At 36.0% G+C, this 21,334-nt stretch overlaps 1 protein-coding gene across 2 annotated transcripts in view; it reads left to right on the plus strand.

Annotated features, from left to right (window-relative positions):
* The first annotated feature begins 1,322 nt into the window (after nt 1-1,322).
* The window catches only part of LOC131686263 (uncharacterized), a 209,259-nt gene continuing 189,247 nt past the window's right edge, over nt 1,323-21,334 (plus strand). For both annotated transcript variants that reach the window (XM_058970529.1, XM_058970531.1), the window contains exon 1: nt 1,323-2,441. The gene's annotated coding sequence lies outside the window, so the exon portion shown is untranslated. The remainder of the gene's footprint in view (nt 2,442-21,334) is intronic.

Consider the following 21,334-nt stretch of genomic DNA (forward strand, 5'->3'; position numbering starts at 1 on the left):
CTTCTGGACCACTGTGCAATGTCAAAAGTTTCAAGCGAATTGGGCGGGGTATAAAAATGTCCAAATGACGTAAAATTTGGCATCTGAGCTTACTTTGACACTAGCCACAATATGAAAGAGCTTTGAGATTTAAAAAAATAATGCTATTTGCCATGCCCTAATATACAACATACCTAGACTAATACATTTTTCCGTTTTTTAGCTACACGAAATAGAATTTTATTTTGACAAACGAGGTCCAAAAAAACTTCGAGTCTAGGAGAAAACAGAAATAATTCAACTATGTGATATTTCAACATTATCACCATTTTGTTCAATTTTCTAAAAGTTTGAAAGCTACTGTTATTTATACAGACTTACACTACGCAATTGTCTCATGCATAACTAGCCAAACATGTCAAATGGTCCTAAGTGCAAATGTCAGTTTCTCTTTGTTTACTTTCTCTTTCGCTAATAACTCGGCCGTTTATACGTTCGTTTCTTAATTCTTAGGATAATATGCTAGTCGAAATCAGAGTTTTTCAATATATCCTAAAACATTATTGAACAGTTTTATGATGACGCAGTAATAATCGAAAGAGAAAGTAAACAGACTCTCATTTGCACTTAGGACCATTTGACATATTTGTCGAGACATAGGGATTACCCTAGACATGTTTTTTTTTAAATATTTTCGTCGAATAAGCTCAGCCGTAGGATTTTGCAAACATAGGCATTAATGATTTCGATCCGCAAACAGAAATAAAATCAGAACACTCCTTAAGAGAAAATGGTTGGGTTGGAATGCGATGTGCGGCAAAAATATGATTCAAAATCCGAGACATCCCGATGTATACCATGGCGCGACGACGAAGGATTTGTCTTCCCGGGCGCTGTCGCTTTTTCTAAGGGTAAAATGTTTGTTTTTCCCAGCGCTCAGTCTGAAGCTCCACACCCATCATGCTCGGAATTCAAGAAGCATCCGAATGAAGATAAGTAATCCAGCATCAGTAGCATATTTTTGACACCACAACACGACGACGGCCATCCATCTCGATTAGTAGCATTGGAATGTCCTCGAGTTTCTGTTCCTGCTGTTTAAACTAGAGAAAATGGAGAGAAAGAGAACGGGTGGAAACTAATTTCTCTCCTTCGCGTGGATGTGCGTGCGTCTTCTGCAAAGGAAAAGCGTTCGATTTTAGTGTTATCATTTTCCGCTTTCGAACGAACGGCGCTGTATTCTGCCATTCGTTGGGAGAGAACGCAGGAAAACAGATGCACTGTCAGAGAGAAGAGCTGCGGGAAACGTGCACGGTCTGCAGCCGACCAGTCTTCTAGCGTCATTCGAACACGACGCCAACGTGTCTCTGTTTTCTCCGTGGTGCGATGTTAACCCCTTAAGAGAAGTGGTTATTAAGTAACACATTTAGGAAGGAAAAAAAATCCTTAATAGAATAATGGTAGTGGAAAAGGGCGTCGGGAAGCTGCCATCGGCATCGCTAATATGCCACTCTATAGCGTTCCATAAATAAGGATCGATCGTGGTGACTGTGGCTGGATTCGAATCGCGGTCGGAGGATAATTAGCAAATGTGCCGATATATGTAGTGTGTGCTTCAGGACTCAAGTCTGTCATCCGTTTTGGATGCTGAGAGCAGTACCGACAGTGTGTGTGTACAAATGTCAAAAACAGCACGCTGCTGATTCAGTGGGTGGTGGGTGACTGTCATCGAAACAAAAAAAATCAATCACTGGGCGTTGTATTGCATGAACCGCGGCGCAAATTTCAGCCGTTCGGAAGAGCTAATCGGGAGAACAGTGTTGTGATTATAATTGATACGACACAGCATCACCAATTAGAACCCCGTCACCAGAGGTAGTGTCGACAGTGTGGTTAAAAAAACAAGTTGCAAGGTGAGATTTTCACAGTGACGTGTTTCAGGGTGCCGCTGGAGCGTGAGAATAACATAGGTAAAAAGTTGTACTACTCTACAAGGAATGTGTAGATAATTTGTTTCCTAGCGCAGTATTAAATGCAATGTGTAGGCGAAGAAAGCTTATGCTAACTGGTGTCCTGTGTATATCCCATGAAATTAAAGTGGTTTATCAGTGAAAACAGAAATAGATTCCAACTTCCAATTTATAGAAACGAAAGGATCTTTCTCGGTGTAAACTCAAACTGTGTAAAGCGTCATTGAAAGTGGTATGGATGTGAAACACAGTGTTGATGGTATTCAGTTATAAAACGTTTACCGACAGGAAGCATGGCACAAGCTGAACTTACAGCGCATTAACAAAGGATTAAAAAAAACTCAATACACGAAAATCGATAAAAGGATTACACAAAAGTATCATACTCCTAGGCTGAGCAAGATCATTTGGTCGAGCCTACTCAAACTCAACCCGCAAGAAAATCAACAGCACATCACGCACAAAATCACTCGAACACGATTTCCATAGCAGGTAGGTCTGACTTTTTTTCTTGAAACAAACTGACAAGGGACCCTAAGCCATCAAACTCGATGATCCCTTTTCCCCGTTGGAAAATGTAAGAAAGGCAAACATCGAATGACATGACAGATGGTCGTAAAATTGGGGTTTTTCTTCTTCTGCTCCAATACTACTGAAATAACTTCAACCCGAGCAAAGCTAAGCTCGAGCATTAAATTGAAACTGCACATTCGATTCTACTCGATTCTTTTGCGGTTTTTCGTTTACGGCAGTCACGGAGACGCCAACCTTTTGATCGCCACTGTATGTTCGAGAATCTTTGTCAACCACCCTTAAATTTTTGTATGGGAACGGACAGCCGACTGGATGCTGATGGTTTTTGCTTTCGGAAGCTATTTGAGTTCGATGACTTAACTATACAACTGTGTCTGTAAGTGTATTGTGTAGAAATATATGGGGTTTGGCATTTCGCCATATGGTTTTATGAAGGCTAACCAACTTTGACGAAAAAATTCGCACACTGTGCGAACGGTTTGCCTGAGCGTGGTGAACGACTACGCTTCGTTGCTGTATGGTGTACGGATTTTATCGTCAGAGTTGGTAAGCTTAGTTATATGTATAGTAGACCGGCAACAATTTTGACTTTTTTCGGAACACTGTTAAATTAAACGTTAATTGGCTCCACATATCATTTGTCAAATATAAACTTTTTTCGAAAACTATAATTCACTCACAGTTTAGACTTTAGAAGTATGTATGTGAAAATATATGAAAAATAGGCAATTGAAACAATAAATTTTGTACAAAATGCTAGTATCATCTTGTGCATCCCAAAATCTGCAGATATATAGCTTAAGGTGTAAGGGTCAACCTTGCCGAAGACTGCAAATTGATCCGTTTTTGCTGTAAAAAAGATGGATGGGTAATATCTAGAACATAACCGGAGCGTCGTGACTACTCGTTTGACTTGTAATTCAAATCGAATGATACTCAATCAAATATGTGGGAATGTTTCAAGTTATTCTTTATAATAATTATGGTGGTTCTGAAAAGAATCTTTGTTGTTGGCGTCTGCGTTGATAGGGGATGCGCTGGACTCTAAGCTCGTTGAGACATTCATTCATGAAATGAACAAATGTCATATTTTCTTGCTTTGAAATATCAATGTTAAAATCTCTCGAAACAACCATCGGAATCGTTTTTCTAGCGTACAGAAATAATCACGCTTAGCGAAAAACTAGGGACGGGTAATGTTCGGGACATAACCGCGATGATTATATTCTTAAAATTCTACTTGTATCTCTTTCAAATGGCTAAATTTTACGCATTGAGTTCGATTCACCGGGCTCAGCGAAATTTTCCTGGGGATCCCGTTCGTTAATCTATTCAGTAAAACAATTTTATTACCGAGTTGTCCGCATTGAATACAGGTCAATAATTTCATATGATTTCAACAAGCGGACAATGTACTTGTATGCCAGGTGGGAGTGTTTTGAAGTGCCCACCAAAAAATAATGAAATTTAAACGACATGTAAATCAATACGAATGTAAACATACAACGATTGAATCGAAAATTTGATTGAAAATTACGTTAAAATCAATTGGAGCACCAAACAGCATACAATTTTACACTCTCATTCGTGTAATATTACATGTCATTCATTTTACAGCAGTTTTCGAGTAAAAATACATAAGAAGCGCATTGGTTTTCCGTTTAAAGAAACTGTAATTTTCAATCCACGTGTAAAATTATAATAAAATTCGTTGAAGAAAGCACGACAAGTCGTGTGTGTTTGTGGTGGAACTTAATTTTACATTTATATTCATGCTCCAAATATGTGCATGAAAATAAACTTAAAATTACAAAATATTTTTTTCTGTGTGGTTTTAGTGGAGGTAACAACATAAAATCGTGTATTGGACATTTTACAATGATTCTCCTTAACCCCGCAAAACCACGGGGTTGGCAGCAGAGGGTTAACTATGGTGATACAAGACGAGAATCTTTTGAAACGATTCAAACCTTGCCGACGATTTGTTTCTACTGCATACACATATACGAACATTCCCCTTTCGCAGCTCACACCGAATGAGCACGCTTTGCATCAAGGCGTTCCTATTTATTAACTTTTCGGTGCAGATGGAAGGCTATCTTTTTGTGCGATAAATGAAAATATTTTCATCATTCGTTTTGGTGGAGCTTTCGCTTGGAGCAGAGTTGCCACATTCACTGATTTTCTTGGAAGGATTTGCAAAAACTTTCGGGTTTTATTGATTTATCATATTAATTATTTTTAATTATACAAATTAATAAAAGGAACTTCCTAATAAAATCCTTTTTCCATTGTATATTCATCCTAAGGATGGTTTGCATATAACTATGACACAAATCCATCAACAATTAACAGCGCTAATGGAAAATAAGCACCACTAATTCTTTACAAGTATTTTATTAGTCTTGAAAAGGACTGTTGGCAACATTAGAGACGCGTGAATTTACTTATCTTCTTCGGGCAGCTTTCTTGGCAGGTTTAGCGACCTTCTTTGGCTTTGGAGTCTTCGGCTTGTTCGCTGCAGCCTTCGATGTTTTGGTGGCGTTTTTAATGGCAGTTGCAACCGCCTTTTCAGTGACTGCGTTTCTTAGCAGCAGCCTTTGGCTGTTTGGCCTTCTCACCGCCGCCACCTCCACCATCGTTTTTCTACTTCTCTCCGGTGGTAGCCGATTTGATTGGTCTTCCGATGCAGCTTCTCAATTGAAGACCTAACACCTAGCACGCACGTCTGTTATGCACTGCGTCTTACACACGTCTGGCTTTGAGAAAAGCGGCGACGCCCCTATTTATAGGTTTTATCATTAATGTTGATTTTCATTTAAAGTAGTTTTTGAAATATTTAAACAAATTTTGCATAAAAAACAACGTATTTTATATAGCAAACAACGTATCGGTAGCAAGCGTCGAACGTTTTCCTTCCGATTTATGAAACTAAACGAGCAATCCGTTTAGTAGAAGGAAAGTTATTAAGGTTCAAAATGTACAGTGACACAATCTCACATTCGTACACCTCTAGTGTACATGTTTAATATTGTTTCATAAATGTTTGCCCTATTTAATATAGGTATTGTTTTGTAAATGTGGTAGTAGAATCATCATCTGTCATTTTCTTATTATTTGTAATCTAAAGTGGGCAAGTTTCCGTACACTACATATACAAAATCATTACTTTGTGTGAAAATGGCACAATTTCATATGTGTATACTTTTGAAAAGTTAATTGATTTGTAATTTAAGACCTGTTATTTCTTTTTTCTTTTATTTTACTTAGAAAAATAGATTTTATTACTATAAAAAAGTGTTCATTGGCACAGTTTCCTTTACACTAGTTTAAGAAATTCCCTCAAATAAACGTAATGGCTAAAAAAGTAAACTAACTGCCATAATGGGACGAAAACTAATTATTGCTCTCCAAAATTAAACTAAATCACTTCATGAAATCTTTGAAATTGTTCAAAGGTTGCGTCCAACTATTTAAAATGTCGTTAAAAACATTGATTTTTGAAAAAATATGTGTACTGTACAAATATGAGATTGCGTGTATATTTGACTATCTTTAGAATTATGATTATTTTTGGAAAAATGAGCTTTTATAGTAAAAAGATAATTATTGTATCTTCCCTATGCTGTCTAGTAAACTATTTCTACATAAATAAAATGTCCCGTAAACTTATTTTTTACTTGTAAAAGGCATATAAGCATTCCGCATAGCGATGCACGAAAATGAGATTGTGTCACTGTAATAATTCGCAAATATACACTACTATCGCTTTCTCGCTCGTTCTCGTGCCGTGCATGAGCCTTTCCTTTCCGCCCGGCTGCTAATGGCATAACCAAAACGAATATTCCGGCTTTCCCCCACCAACTATTCTCGTCAAGCAACCCAATACGAATAATCATAGGAACAAACATGTAGTGGACCGATATTTAAAACTTTTCATCGTTTTATTGTTCGGTTAGTGCACCATATTGACGGCTCTGTGCGGGATGGGCTGAAAATTTTCACTTTTCCGAGTCGTTTTCGAAAGATATGTCAAAACACTATATTTCCATTGATAATGAATGTCCTACATATTCCAAAATTTAATACAACATTGGTACAAATATTTTCGACAAATTGCCGAAGAAATTGATTAAATCCATTCAGTACAACAAAAGATATAAGCGTTCAAAACCTTACATCATTTTTCTTCCGAAATTTTTGGGCCCCTATATTGAAAGGTAAGTCGTTATTTTCGACAAAAGATATTGATATTCTCATATAAAGTTATGTGTTGCCTCTCTTTCTCGCACATGCTTAGAATAGGAAATTTCAAAAAAATTGGTTGGTCTTCAAAGTTAAATAACTTTTTATGGGAACCTCCAATCAATAGGCGATCTTCAACTATTCTTTATAAAATACACTACGTGACCATAAGTTTTGAGGTACGCAGAGTTACTGTGAAATTTTTATTGGAATTTAAGTTTTTATATCCGAGTTTCCATAGATATTACTATAGAAACTTGAAACCTCTTGTGGGTAAACTAGAGATGTAGGAAAAAGGTCATATTTTGCATATGATTATCATTACCAATTACCATTCGAATTAGTAGTGTTCCGAAAAAAATGCTGCCAATTTAATGTACGGCAATGTTATAGGAGGATTAGAAGTTGATCTGAATTTTTGGTTGTTTATAAAAAGTGGCGGATCTAGGGGGAGGGTCTTGGAGGTCCGGATCCCTCCAAAATTTTTAAGTTATTAGGAAATTTTAAATTATTTTCTACTTTAAATTCGTTCCAAACTCAGAATTATTCAAAACCAAATTCGAGCACGAAAACTGATTTTAATTAAATGAGGTTATCACATATAACGTATTGTATAGTTAGTAAATTTTAAATGAAAATTACAGGCGCCTCCGAAATTTTTTTCTGGATCCGCACCTGTTTATAAAACTATCATAATAAACATTATATATATTATTCTATATATTCTAAGGTTCATACCATAAACTTTTAAGATCTTGCTGACTCAAAGGAAGCAGAATATAAAGGCAATTCGAAAAAAAAATTAACATGCAAAATAAATTTATCCTCCAGCCCATCCAACTATCTGTGCATAAAGCACCACTATGATGATTTTGGCATAACAGTTTTATAGAACCTCCTCTCACTACTCAATCGCTCGCGTTCGGAAAGCTCACTAAAAGTGCGTGATACTTGAAAATTATGGCATCTACTTTCCGAAAATGAAAAGGCTCAAGGAGACACATGGTAGTGCTTGATTGCCTGGGGTTTGCGAAGTAATTTATTTATTTATACTAGTCTTCAAGTTACTCGTACAGATCAGGGCCTAAAATTCTCACATCCTTTCAATGAACGATGAAACCCACTGGATTCACTTTCGTCTTTTTGCTGCCTCCTTCATTACTAAATACATACAAAGCAAAACAAAAAAGACATGGCCGGCATCTTCTTTCAATTCTATGAAAGCCAGTAGCAGAAGCAGCGACTTTCGTTTTTCTATGAAAATACGAAAATTAAATTTCGTTTTAATTTTAAATCCGAAAACTTTGTTCCTCATTTAAATTTTCATTAAATGAAATTATAGCAATGTGTATCACAGAACTGCAACTAGAACGCGGCAATAACTGGAAATATGCACACCAGTAGTGCTTCAGTCGTCCAATATCATCACTAGCTTCTAATTCCACGAAATCGAACAACGACAAATAAATATCGTTAACTGTGTATTTTCGTTCGCCCGGCACTATGTTCAATAGCGTAGGGACCAATGCCGCTCTCAATCTCAAAGCGAAAACGAGTGTGCGTAGGAAATAATGAAATTGATCTTACTCGTATGCCTTGTCCTAGGCCGTTGTCTCATTTTCGTTTTCGAAAAATTCCGATGCTTTAGAAAGTAGCGTCGCTGTCACGTCATTTTCGCCTGATTTTGGTAAATGAAAAAAAAAAAAAACATTTTTCGTCTCTGGTACAGATAGCTCTTTAATTACTATTAATTCTATGTTTAAAGGTAGTCTTAGTAATCTTAAAATCATATTTGCCAGCTAACCCGATCAGAAACACATAACAGAAATATTTCAAAACTATATCTCGCATTGCTACTTGTTATAAATTTCTGTTATTTTAATTACTAACGAGACCTAATTTATAACACAATAGGTTACAAAAATTGTGTTCTGTTATAATTTTGTTATTTCATTCTGATCGGGAAAGCTGGCGAAACTCAATTGGCAATCGAGAAGAATGTCTAGATCCTTAACTGTGTTTACATGGTTGATAATGCTTGTTGACATTCTATAATCAAACGTTGTTAAGTGCCTGTTACGACAGAACGAGATCACATTATACTTTTGCACGTTTACTTTCATCCCGTTTAGTGTGCACCAATTTAGCAGCAAATCGATATCGGCTTGAATGGCACAGCAATCGACTACCGAATCAATTACACGAAAGAATTTCAGATCATCCACGAACATGTACTTAGAGCACAAATCGTTCACGAATGATATAAATAGTAGCGGGCCTAGATGACTTCCCTGGGGAACGCCCGACTCGATCGCAAACGGAGATGATCTCATTGCATCTATGCGAACGTACGCACAGTGTTCGATGTTGTACGACAATATCCACCGTGTCAATGGATGACGCTCAGAATTATCAGCGATGAAAAAAGGATTTTTAACCCTTTCATGCCTATGTTGTTTATAATTAACAACGTCTTTAAATAGCTATAAATGATGGTATAGACAATATTTTCTCACAAAAACAAGTAAGGCTTATAAATGTTACTATTACCTTTTATTTCAGCAATAACTTTTACAAATATTAGCTCTAGAGCTGAAGTTATTGCAAAGATCTGGATTTCTATGAAGCTATGCTGCCGGGGAGAGTTTACGTTGGCGACGAAAAATGAAATATTGATATATTTTAGTTATTTTGTAATATTATTGGAAAAATATAGAATATATCTATTTAAACTGTCTACGAATACGATTTCCACGCAATTGGAAGATTGTAAAAATTATAGAAAAATTGTGTTGAGCATTGGAAGGAAAAAAATGAGCTGCTTCCAGCACAGCGAAGGAAGCAAATAAAGATAGAACTACGGTTTTTAGTGTTCCATGACCCCATCATTTCTAAGGAAAACATAGTTTTGGAATGCATATGCATATGCACAAGAGAAAGTAGGAGATGAAAGGGTTAAAAATATGCTTCCCTCAATTGTGTGAGTTTTCAGTAGAACTATGCGTTATATTCGTAAATATTGATTCTTTGAACCAACCTGCATTCCAAAATACTGGGTTTATAAAAATTGAAAAATAAGATAAAGATAAAAATTTACCATTCCAAAATTACTCTAAAGTAAAGTATCATCAAATTCGGGTAGTTTTTGCGGCGAGCTGTGAATTTTTTAAATATTTGCAATGTATAAATGAAAATAAACAAATCGAATTTAATTATATTTGCAGTGTACGCGACTAGTAACTTCGCGTAAAGATCTTATTTCTTTTGGGAATCTATTAGCTGCGTCGCTTACTATTGCTTGGGAGTAACTCAGTCCGCTTTCACTGGGTTTATCGTTTATATCGATGTTGTCTTCACCATTGTGCTTCCGTGGCGTTGCATTGTGACGGTGATTTTGGCGGATTATTTAATAACATTTGCTTAGAAAATGGTAAGAAAATTCATACTATTCTTACCCATATTAAAATCTCAACAGAATGATAGCTACAATCTCCATCGTTCACGGAGAAGGATAAGGTAGACGGAAAGTGTTGATGCTTTAGCTAATTAACGGAAGGACGACGATTCAAAAGACTCTTCAATAGCTTTCGCGGCGTTGGTGGTTTGGAAGGGTATAAGGTCTGGGATTCGCTCCATTATGTTATGTTTGTTTATTATGTATTATTATGTTTGTAAATATGTTTATTATGTAGTTGGTCAGTTAGCCTTCGAGTACCCGGAAAAGAAATGATCTTGGTTCGTTTTTGAGATTTTTTTAAACTCTTTTGTTGTTTTTTGTACCTATTACAAGTATTGTCTAGAAAAGTTAATCTCTGTGTAATTGACGATATTTTTAGTGGGATGAAAACCAACTAATTACAAAACGTAATATAGATAAATAGTTATGATAGCGCGAAATGTTATGAATCAAGGAAAAAGTCTATTTTTCATATCGGATTGTTTGTAAAATACACGTATACGAGCAATAACTAAAGGGAACTACAAAGTGTTGATAGCCTGATGCAGGAGCTTATTTGAAATTAGATTTATGAATGCATACGAAGTGAATTTTTAGAATTTATCATTAACTATTCATTTTACGGTTATGTTTTCAGGCCTTTTCAGGTCTTCTTGTTACAGAGCTGGCACATCGGAATCCTTGGGAAATAGTGTGGGCATGGTAGATTTTGGTGTACCCGAAGGCTGGATAGGACCTTTTGGTCTCTCCAGTCTTTGCGATCGTCTCATTTTTCGAGTCCTTTTATCTTCTTCAGGTATCTCAGTGAGGTCTGCCAATGATGGTTGATGAAATTGTTGCTGAGGGTTTGTGAAAAGTGTCGGATGATATCGGTGGCTGGCACTACTTTTATTATGATCCTCCTAGCTATGCTGTCCTGGGCTACCAATTGGTCGGCGTTTTCCCGTTTAGATACAGTTCCCATAGATCCAGCAAAAGGTAGTGAATGAATCGTTGTGGAATTCAATGACCTGTACGAATAAGTTTCGGGATTGGCCAGTTTCAAGCGCGCTGAGTACAGAGAGGAAGTTGGTGAAGGTAACGTTTGCAATGTATAGTAACAAGCTACAATTTTACTGAGGATTAAGTAATCACTGAACCAAGTATTTCTGCAGAAGCGAAATCATAAAAGGCTACAACTTCTTCGAACAAACTATACTTTTAAAGAGAATGGTTTTGAAGCAAACCCGAAAACGGCGTTTTAAAACATTGTTCATTGGTAAATAAGAGCATTCGTCTACCTGTAAATTATTAATCACTGTTTCTTATCAAAATTGTATAACTTATACGCTAATGTAAGTTTTCGGTAATTTAAAAAAAAGCTTAATTTTAATGTATTTGTAACTTTGATACTATTAACGAAAAACTGATAGTTGAAACTATTTTTCGAGTAAAAGATTATCTTATATAAAATATTGGAACTTCAGAAAGAAAAACGATGCGAAAAGTGTCTTTCTAGTCTTCAATAACTGGTTTCAAAGCTTTCAAAGCTCCATAGATAACATTCTTCTCTAATATGTTAAAGTTAAAGGAATTACTCTCTGTTAATCAATAATCCCAACAAAAATCCTGAAACCTTTGTTAAGATTGTAAGTACAATATTGCAACTGTCATTCAACCACTATCATAAAACACTAGCACTTCCATAACCACCCTGAACTCAAAAAAAAACTGATTTAATCCACCTAGTGGTGCGATTGTGCCATTCTCATTTATCCAAACTATGATTCATTAGCTGATTATGTTAAATATAATTGTGAAAATGTCTATCACATTCTTATCATACTTAGCACGTATCCCTTTCATCCTGTATTTTAAAAACTACAATATTTAATTAGCTTAATCAGCATGAGTTCAATGCTATGAGGGTGGAGCTAGTAGAGTGATAGCCAAGAATCAGTTGCCAGATAAAGAATTCTTATTTCGGTATGCTGGGTTGATGAAGGGAATGCAGGTGTGAGGGTGATCGAATCGGAAGGGGGGGCGAGGTAGGAGATGAAGGGCGAGGGCTATCAGCAAGGAAGGGGAGGGGGTATGCAGCACCCAAGTGCATATTATATCTTCTATTTGAGTCTTGGTTTGAGAAAATAGGTTCAGTTATCACCGAAGAATCGATGTGACTTTAATAAAGGAAGGTAGCCAGGACTACCGGAATTGTTGATAGAGGACAATATATTCAAAGAACGTTTGATTGACAATCAGTGATCTAGACCTGCGAACCGATGTAATATGGTAACCATTTCAATAGATGGTTAGCCTCTGAAATATTACGATTGTAACGGTTCATTTGAGAAATTCCAGTGTGACCTTTCTTACCAACCTGTAACTTCGGAACCAAAAGTCAGAACTGAATGAAATTTAATAGCAGTTAATAGAATTACTTTATCTTTCATTTGAAAACAAGTTTGTAAAAATCGATCAACAATTTGGTGGGAAATAAGCGGGATATTAATTTAGGAACTTGGCGAGCTCCCGGGTGCATCAAGAACCGTCATAGGGGGCCAATGTGGTCAAAACTGCTTTGAATGGTCATTGGTGATCTAGGCAAGCAAATTCACGTAATTTTGAACCCATTTTTGGTTGGGGTAATTCGGGCCTTTGATGTACTTTTTCGCTGAAGCGTTTATACACAATATGGTAAGAGATCCAAAAATGTAATTTGTATCAGAAAAAAGCGCAATTGATCCGGCTTCCCGATCAAAATGAAATAACAAGATAATAACAGAACACAATTTTTGTAACATATTGTGTCATAAATTAGGTCTCGTTAGTAGTTAAAATAACACAAATTTATAACAAGTAACCATGTGAGATATAGTTTTGGAATATTTCTGTTACGTGTTTCTGATCGGTTTATAGAACAAAAATAAGTGCTTGCTAATCGGTTGACACGTTTAGTTTTAGAGTTCATAAACCGTTACTAGGACCAAATTGTCCTAGCTCCCCCTACCCCCGTTTGGGAAATTTTGACTTCTTTACTTGTTTGTATTGCGACGTGCATTTTTAATAAATGCATGTACGCGGTGCCAGATCTTGCAATAGTATCTCTATTTTGTCGTCTTATATATAAACACGGCCATATTAAGTTGTTCTGGGAAGACTGCTTAGACTAACGTGTTGAATGATTCCAGTATTTATTGAGCTAGGTGATATAATTGGATAAAGACGACTTTTGTAAGCTTAAACTAAATATCACCCCTTCAGAAAATTTTCCACTTCAAGGGGATTGAAAAATATTTTACCGATTTCTATACTCGATGATGAATAATTCTGGAAGGAATCTTTCTCGTTATTATTTTTATTAATTGACTCTACGCATTCTCAAAAACAACATCACCAGCATTATTAACGCGAGCCGAACAATTCGGGATCACCGGAATACTCGAATTTGAGTCGTTACACGGAAAAAATCCGTTCATAAATTCATGAAAACGAGATCACGATTTCGTGAACAGAAGGATTTACGAAAACCGTGACCAAGTTCCTCAAATTATGAATAATAAACCTCGTATTCATGAAGCTATTTGTGTTTCTAAAAACTAGTTCGCGTCGAATATATACATGGCGTTACATTCGAATTTTGGGTAGGGTTACTGTGGATGTTTCCTGTACATGTCTAGTTTTGGTTGTGATCCTTGTTCACAATTTGCGAATACACAGACGACAGTTAAACGAAGTTCACGATTGTAGGAGCTTAGTCGTGATTTTTATTATCAAGTTACCGTGAGTTCATGAGTTTTCTATCGGATTTTTCTGTTAGAGTAGCGTGTTTTATGTTTAAGATTGCAGGATCTTTAGTCACAATTTTCGTGATTTCTATATCGTGGTATTTTAGCCATGAGTAGAGTGATTCATGCTCATGATTTCAGGATACTAGTCGCGATTTTTGAAAGAGTAATATAGTATAATTTATATATTTTAGTCACGAGTAGAGTCATTTATGGTCTCGAATTCAGGATCTCAGTCACGATTTTTGATATTTTAATCACGAGTTATGTTTATTATATTCATGGTTTCAGAATCTTAATCACGATTTTCGTAATTTTTATTCCGTTATCTTGATATTTTAGTCACAAGTAGAGTGATTTATTACTATGCTATATTTCACCCTAAGGAGGAAAATTTGGTAAAAACCAAAATTTCTCACTAGGGTGAAAATTTGTTGGTAAAAACCAGTCTTTGTACAGGAGTGCACAAATCCTTATTTCAGTCGTTCGATTGAAACACAAAGTGTGTTTTAGTTTTAAAGGATTTGCGTCAAGCCGGCGCTAATCTATTCCGATAATAAGTTAGTGTCGGTTTCTGATGAGACGAAGCCGAAACGCAACTAAGTATGAGAGTGATTTATGTTTATGATTTCAGGATCTTAGCCACGATTTTGCATATATTTGTCACGAATAGTATGATTTATGTTCTGATTTTAGTCACGATTTTCGTAATGTATTTGCGCGTTATCATGATATTTTATTCTAGAGCTTACTTTTGAATTTGACACGTGGAGTGATGTGACTGATATGCATGAAACCAGCAGTTTTATTATGATTTTCGTAATTTGTCTTCACCTTATCGCGATCTGTTATATTTAAGTTATTATCAGTTTTTATGCTCGGAGTATTGCGACAATATAAACAAGAACATAAATGTTTGACTAACAAGCGGGATCGTGTTCCATGAGCTATATCATGAACACGATTCGTGGCTCTATAATGTATTTTTGCTGCTCAGCGCAGTTTTCTTTTTTCGTCGAGACATCACACTGAACCTTATCAAATGATATAACGATGTTCTAGATCCTAACAATTTTCTTATATCTACTGCTTGTGCCTCTAGCTTGTTGATAGCTGCTGGACATATATGATCTTTCATGGAATAGTGCATGGAACAAAAATTATTCTACCAATAATACTCTAGATTTTGTGAAATAGTTTCCGCAAACTTTTCATAACCATGTTGCATGAACTTGAAAATGTTTAGGGATATCTTCTAAATGTCGCAGGCCCACAATATAGATTCTAGGTTAAGTACTAGGAATCATGAACCAGTTCACGAATACCTGAATAATATTTGATGATTTTGTGTACTATTTCATGAGCACGAATGGTAAGTCGTAACTTTAAATTCATGAATAATATTCTATGATTTCGTGAACTGTTTCACGACCACGAATTGTAAATCGTGGCTATTGTGCTATTAATCATGACCCAGTTCATAAATACTGAAATAGTATTGCATGATTTTGTGAAATATTTCACGAAGTCTAATGGTAAATCGTGGCTAGTATAAAAAAGATTATGAACCAGTTCACAAATACATGAATATTTCATGGTTTCGTGCACTTTTTCACGAACACTAGTGGTAAGTGTAGACTATTAAATTAGGATCCATGAATCAGTTCACGAATACATGAATAATATTTGATGATTATGAAAACTATTTCTCGAGCACGGATATTGGATCGTGACTAATATATTATGAATCATGAATTAGTTCACGAGGATTATAAAAATTTATGAATAAAATTCCGAGTTTCGCGAAATAGTTCACGATAAAGTATCAAAACTGTTTTGATTTTTTGAACTGATGTTCCTAAATCTATGAATAGCATAATTAGTCAACCTTTGGTTTTATAAATAATGTTCTTAAAGTTGTGTAGGGGACGGTGGGGAGCTGTGAACACCGTCAATTCCTGCTAAGCTATAAATGATTAAAATGAGGTAACTACTTTTAAATGTTTCTACTGTCATGACGGCACTTTCTCATTACCAAATGTTTCATTAACTCGTGTTCTTCGTGTTTAGGGAACTAGCGAATAAATATATCAAACAAAAAGTTTTTTACCCAATTTTATTTGTGGTATGTGGAGTCCCGTTATGTAGCTGATTTCAAAGTAAATTAGTGCAAAACATTCCTTGTGCAATTGGCTTTCATTGATAAAAAAAATTTTGGATGAACCTTTATTGTGTCGATGGAGATACGTATTTTTCGAAGATATGCAAAGTGAGGAGTTGTGAACCATAAATTACAGTGGATTATTGTTATTTTTTTAAAAGAATAGTATCATAATTCGAAAAACAGGGATGACTCATACATATTATGGTTATTATAAAAAGGTTAAATTTTATGCGAAGAACAGGACTCAGCCACAACTTTAATCTTCCCGTGCCGCAACCGTGAATTCAGGTGACTTGGAGCGAATCATTTTGTCACCTACGCATTGCGAATCAGATCACTTTTCCATCTCATCTTTAGTTTAGAAATATCTTAAAATTTATCTTCTATAACCCAAATTAAAATAAACTGCAAAAATATTCCATTTTTCCTACTTTTTGCGATGGTTCACAACTCCCCACCAAACTAAAAAATGCCGATTCCACGCATTTCTGGCATTCTACTAGTTCATGCACAGAAAATCCATTTGGTGATGATATGGCGCAAAACATGACTCAAGTTCACAAAACAAAAAAAAATATTTCCACTAATAAAAGCGTTACGCGGGCGTTACTGAATGAAAATTGGACATAATTATAAAAACCATGATTTTTGTTCATGGTCGTGTTTTTGTAACGTAAAAACGAGGTTGTTTCAGAATTCATGGCACTTTATTCACGATTTTGGGAGTAATTTTTTCCGTGTAAGAACATGCATAATTGCATAACATTGCCAAGGTAACTTGAAGTAATCTATATCGTCTTATCTAATAATTTGATAAATATACTATACTTTTCCACGAAAATTTGATAGAGTTTTCGTTTCTTATTACACCGGTGTTGTGTAAATGGAGAGATTGATTGATTACACTCAAGTTTGAATAAGTGTAGCACCGACTACCCTACCAAAAACAAACATGCCATACGTTACAATGTTTGTTCATCGCACAGAGGAGTAATTGGGGTCGAATCCTGGCCAAAATTAATTGCTGCTGCAATTGTTATTATTATTCCTTAATATGAACTAAAAATAGACAATTAATAGTTTTTGGAACAATTTGGCATCTACCCACCTACCAGTGCAGAGGCCAATTTTCTATATCATTTCGAATACTAGTAATTTCTAGGTGATCTATGTGAATACATTTGTTTTTCCAGTTGCAAAAACATTTGATCATTGGAAAAGGAAGAAGAAAAGGGACGCCTGTGCATATTTTCACAGAGATACATTTTGGCAAACATTATTTGGCCCTACAGCATTTCGGTGTACCTCAAATTAGTAAAAAATTCAAAATTTTCAATTCGCTTGGGATTGGTGAATCGCACAAGATCGGAAGAGTTCGAATATTTTTTGTATAGCTGAAATCTTGTTTTTTAATACTGCTTCAGCAACTTTACCGGATCTAGCCGTATAATGTAACTTTTTTATCGCTAAAATTTGAAATGTTTGAAAAAGGTATTTTTTAAAGTTGGTGCAATACACAGCAAGTCTACTTTTTTAGTTAGTTTTAAGGTGAAGTTAAACAAACGGCTGTGTTGAACTACGTTTGTAATAATATTGTCTTATTTAATACAGTCATCATCACTAGAAAGCGATTTTACTGCATATATTACGAAAACGATTAAAACCTCTATCCCTTAAAATATCACCATTGGGCATACATGCAAAAATTCTTTAACAATTTTTGATATACTCCTAATTTTGCCACGTTATACAGTAGGTTCTTAGGTATGTAAAAAAATATAACGAAACAAAAAATCGAAAAAATCCTCTGTGCATCGCCTGCTACGATATCTTACAAGCATTCTCTTAAGCTTATATTCAGTTGTTATATTTATGTTAAACCAGCGAATAAAACTATGTTTTGCTTTGGTTAAAAATATCCTTAAATTTGAGCTGTAAGCTCAAATATCAGTCTCAAATTTTGGCGTAATCTCCGTGGCATAAAGTAGCCCATGATGTCGGTATGTTGAACCTTAAATGCCCAATCATTATTTTGTGGTGGATACGACAAATTTCCTTTATATTACAAAATGTGTAACCAGCTGGCAAAATATGCATTTAAGGGTTAAATTCGAGTCACTTTCAAACAAACTGTTTCAACAGGTCACAGCGAGGAATTGTTAAATAGAACTAGGTTTGTTCTGTTTTCCCTTTCTGTTTGAGTTGTCCGGTCGTGATGTCTTTGTAACACAGTTTCTTGTCATTTGTTTGCAGTACCCCGACCTTGATGAAATGGAGTGGAAAACTGTTGTGTTAGTTTAGCATTATGCAAATCGCCTTACACGCTCACTATGAGTTTTCTACACCTAGTTTGTATGGCTTGGTGGACAAATTATTGTTCATTGTTGTTTGATTATGCGAGGTGAAAAGCATGAGAACCAGTCTAATAAATTTAAAAGCAGCTTACAAATGCAGCTTTATAAATGTTAATTTGACCTATGAATGGTCTTCTTATTTCATTTGTTAGTGGAACTTACAGTTCACCACCATATGGACAATTTCCAAGATTTTCCGAAATCACACGTTAAGAGATGCTCCAACAGTATTCGCGTACTCCTCGCTCACGCTGAAACAATTCAGTGCAGTTAGCCTCAAATGCCAACAGCAGCAAGTCAATCTGAAACTCTGTTCCGAGAGCTAAAATCGAAATGGTTCTTGGTTTAATTAAAACGTCACCACTGCCGTTGCTAACCGCTGGCGGTGACATAAATCATCAATAACATGTATGTACGCATTTCTGCACGCGTCACGCGCTTTTCGACCTGAGCTAAACAACAACGGTTTGGTCACAAAACGTTCCTGCGGTTCGGTTCGGTTCCGTTCGGTTCGATTCCCATCACTGACTGGTTCAACCGAGATTCCATAGTCCATGCCCGCCAGTCAGGCAGGTAGTGTTGGGTATCAACACACTACGTAACAACACTCAGAACCTCCGGAGGGTGTGAATTACATAACCGTCAACGGGGAAAGTTTCCGCAGAAGTGAACAACCTAACACATGCATGCGTAAAGCGGTGGCCCGGTGAAAGCAAACACCCGGCATCAACACCACAATCATCACCGCCGGGGCAGCATCGTATAAAAATCAACCTTGAACCGCGCATCCGTGCCAACAATGTGCAGTGTCTCGGAAAAAAGCAAAACACCATCTTTCATCAGGCCCAAGCCCACGGCAATAGCGAATGATGAGGACGCATGGTGACTTGTGGGGGTGACGGCACAGCACAACATCCAAGGTCGTTCATGTGGGAAATCAGACCGATATGCAGCAGTAACACATGAGTCTCTACTTCCCCGGGGGATTACCGACCGTGATGGAAACACGCTGTAATGAATTGTTCTTGGAGAAAGATTGAGCCCGAAGCCGGAGAAGCTCTATAGAGAGAAGAGGCAGAATAAAAGAAATGTTTTCCTTTGCTAAACCCTTGTTCGGTTTTTCTGTGTGTGATCCCATACCTGTGGGATATTTTGGGATTGTCTCGGTAACGCTACCTGGGCAGAAAAGTGATCATTATATGGCATGGAAAAAGGTGGAAAAGATAAAGTTCTTTTCCCGTTTACGAGCGGAACATCTGGTGCCTAATAGAAGGTAATATTAGAAGGATGAAAAGATTCATTTTGTTGGGCTGGCGACGGTGCCTATGTTGAAGTTGGGTTACTGCGAGGAAGTTAAAAGGTTTTTGAAACATGCAAAAACTTGGGTGAAAACCAGAAAGCCCTTACCACTACCCACCACTTCAAATGTAATAAACTTCGGAGCTAATTCTTAGCATAGCACAGTGGGGCCGGGCCGGTCAAAACCTCCAAAATTTATTGTCGATTTTCACACTTTTTATATTTTTTTATTAATGTACATTGCTCAAAGCTGTATCAACCAAAGTTTTAAGTTAATCGATTGAAAAATTTAAAAGCTACATTTTTTTGAACCGTACAAGGTCTTCAAAATCTGCAAGAATTTGAGTGAAAAAAAGTTTTTGTTCATTATAATTCATCTCGCTTTACTACTACAACTACAATGATAATTTAACAACCAATATAGGCATTTTAATAGAAAATCATCTCAGGGATTCAATGCTGTATTTCGATTTGAGAAATAATGAGTATTTCAAAAGTTACCAATATAATCAATATAACTATGTTGTTTAACGCGAACTTATTTACATTCAGAGTGTCATCTCTTTATCGGTAAAAGCGTGTTAAAGGATCTCATCTAGTACAACTGACGTAGAATTTTATCTAGTTTTCAAAAATTATAGTTCCATCTTGCACCGTTTTGGGCCGAAGGTTCATATTTGGACATTTGTAAAATTAGTTTTATCACGGATACGCATGGTATTTTTTGATTTCATGAAGTTTTGCATTATTATTCACCGGTGGATTTCTTTTTCTAAACGCTGCTGGTAAATTCAAGGTTTGATTTCCTTGATATAAATATACACCTGTGTGCAAAATAATAGCACCGGTCGTAATTAAAATAATATGATAGCTTATAATTCTCATGTGAACAGTACACATGTTAACTAGTGCCGAATTATGATGAAGCGACATCTGTTAGTCAAAATTAAAGTATATATTTCAATACTTTCACAAATCACTAAACGTCAATCGTTCGTGTGTGATCAAAATACGTTTTCTTGCGTAGCAAAATAATAGCACCGTTTTAAAAAAGTGTGATCATTTAGTTGTTTCTTTGCAAATTAAAGCGTATTTACTGAAAAACACATTGCAAAATGTTATGTGATGTAATTCCAAACAAAATTAAGCATGATTTTTATTTTTATTTGTAGAAAATGGGTCGTGCAGCTCATTGCACTGTAAAAGAACGAGACATTATTCTTAAACTACTTTCCGAAGGAAAATCTTATCGATTCATCGGTGAAACTCTTGGATGTTCTAATAAAATGATTAGCAACGCAAAGAAATGGAGTGACAAAGAAGAAACACGCGGGCGTAAAAGGAAGCTTAGTTCATATGAAGTGAGAAAGCTGACGAGGTTTTCCAAAAACGACCCTTTTGCAACGTCTGTACGTATAAAACAAGAACTGGTGCTTCCTATCAGTACTTCTACGATCCGAAGAAGACTGTGTGAAGCTCAGCTTTTCGGTAGAAGTCCACGGAAAACATTTATTGCAACCGCGGCACCTGCAAAATCGCTTGAAATTTGCCAAAGAACATCTCAA

Source organism: Topomyia yanbarensis, chromosome 2 (genome assembly GCF_030247195.1).
Source record: "Topomyia yanbarensis strain Yona2022 chromosome 2, ASM3024719v1, whole genome shotgun sequence".
Lineage (NCBI taxonomy): Eukaryota > Metazoa > Arthropoda > Insecta > Diptera > Culicidae > Topomyia > Topomyia yanbarensis.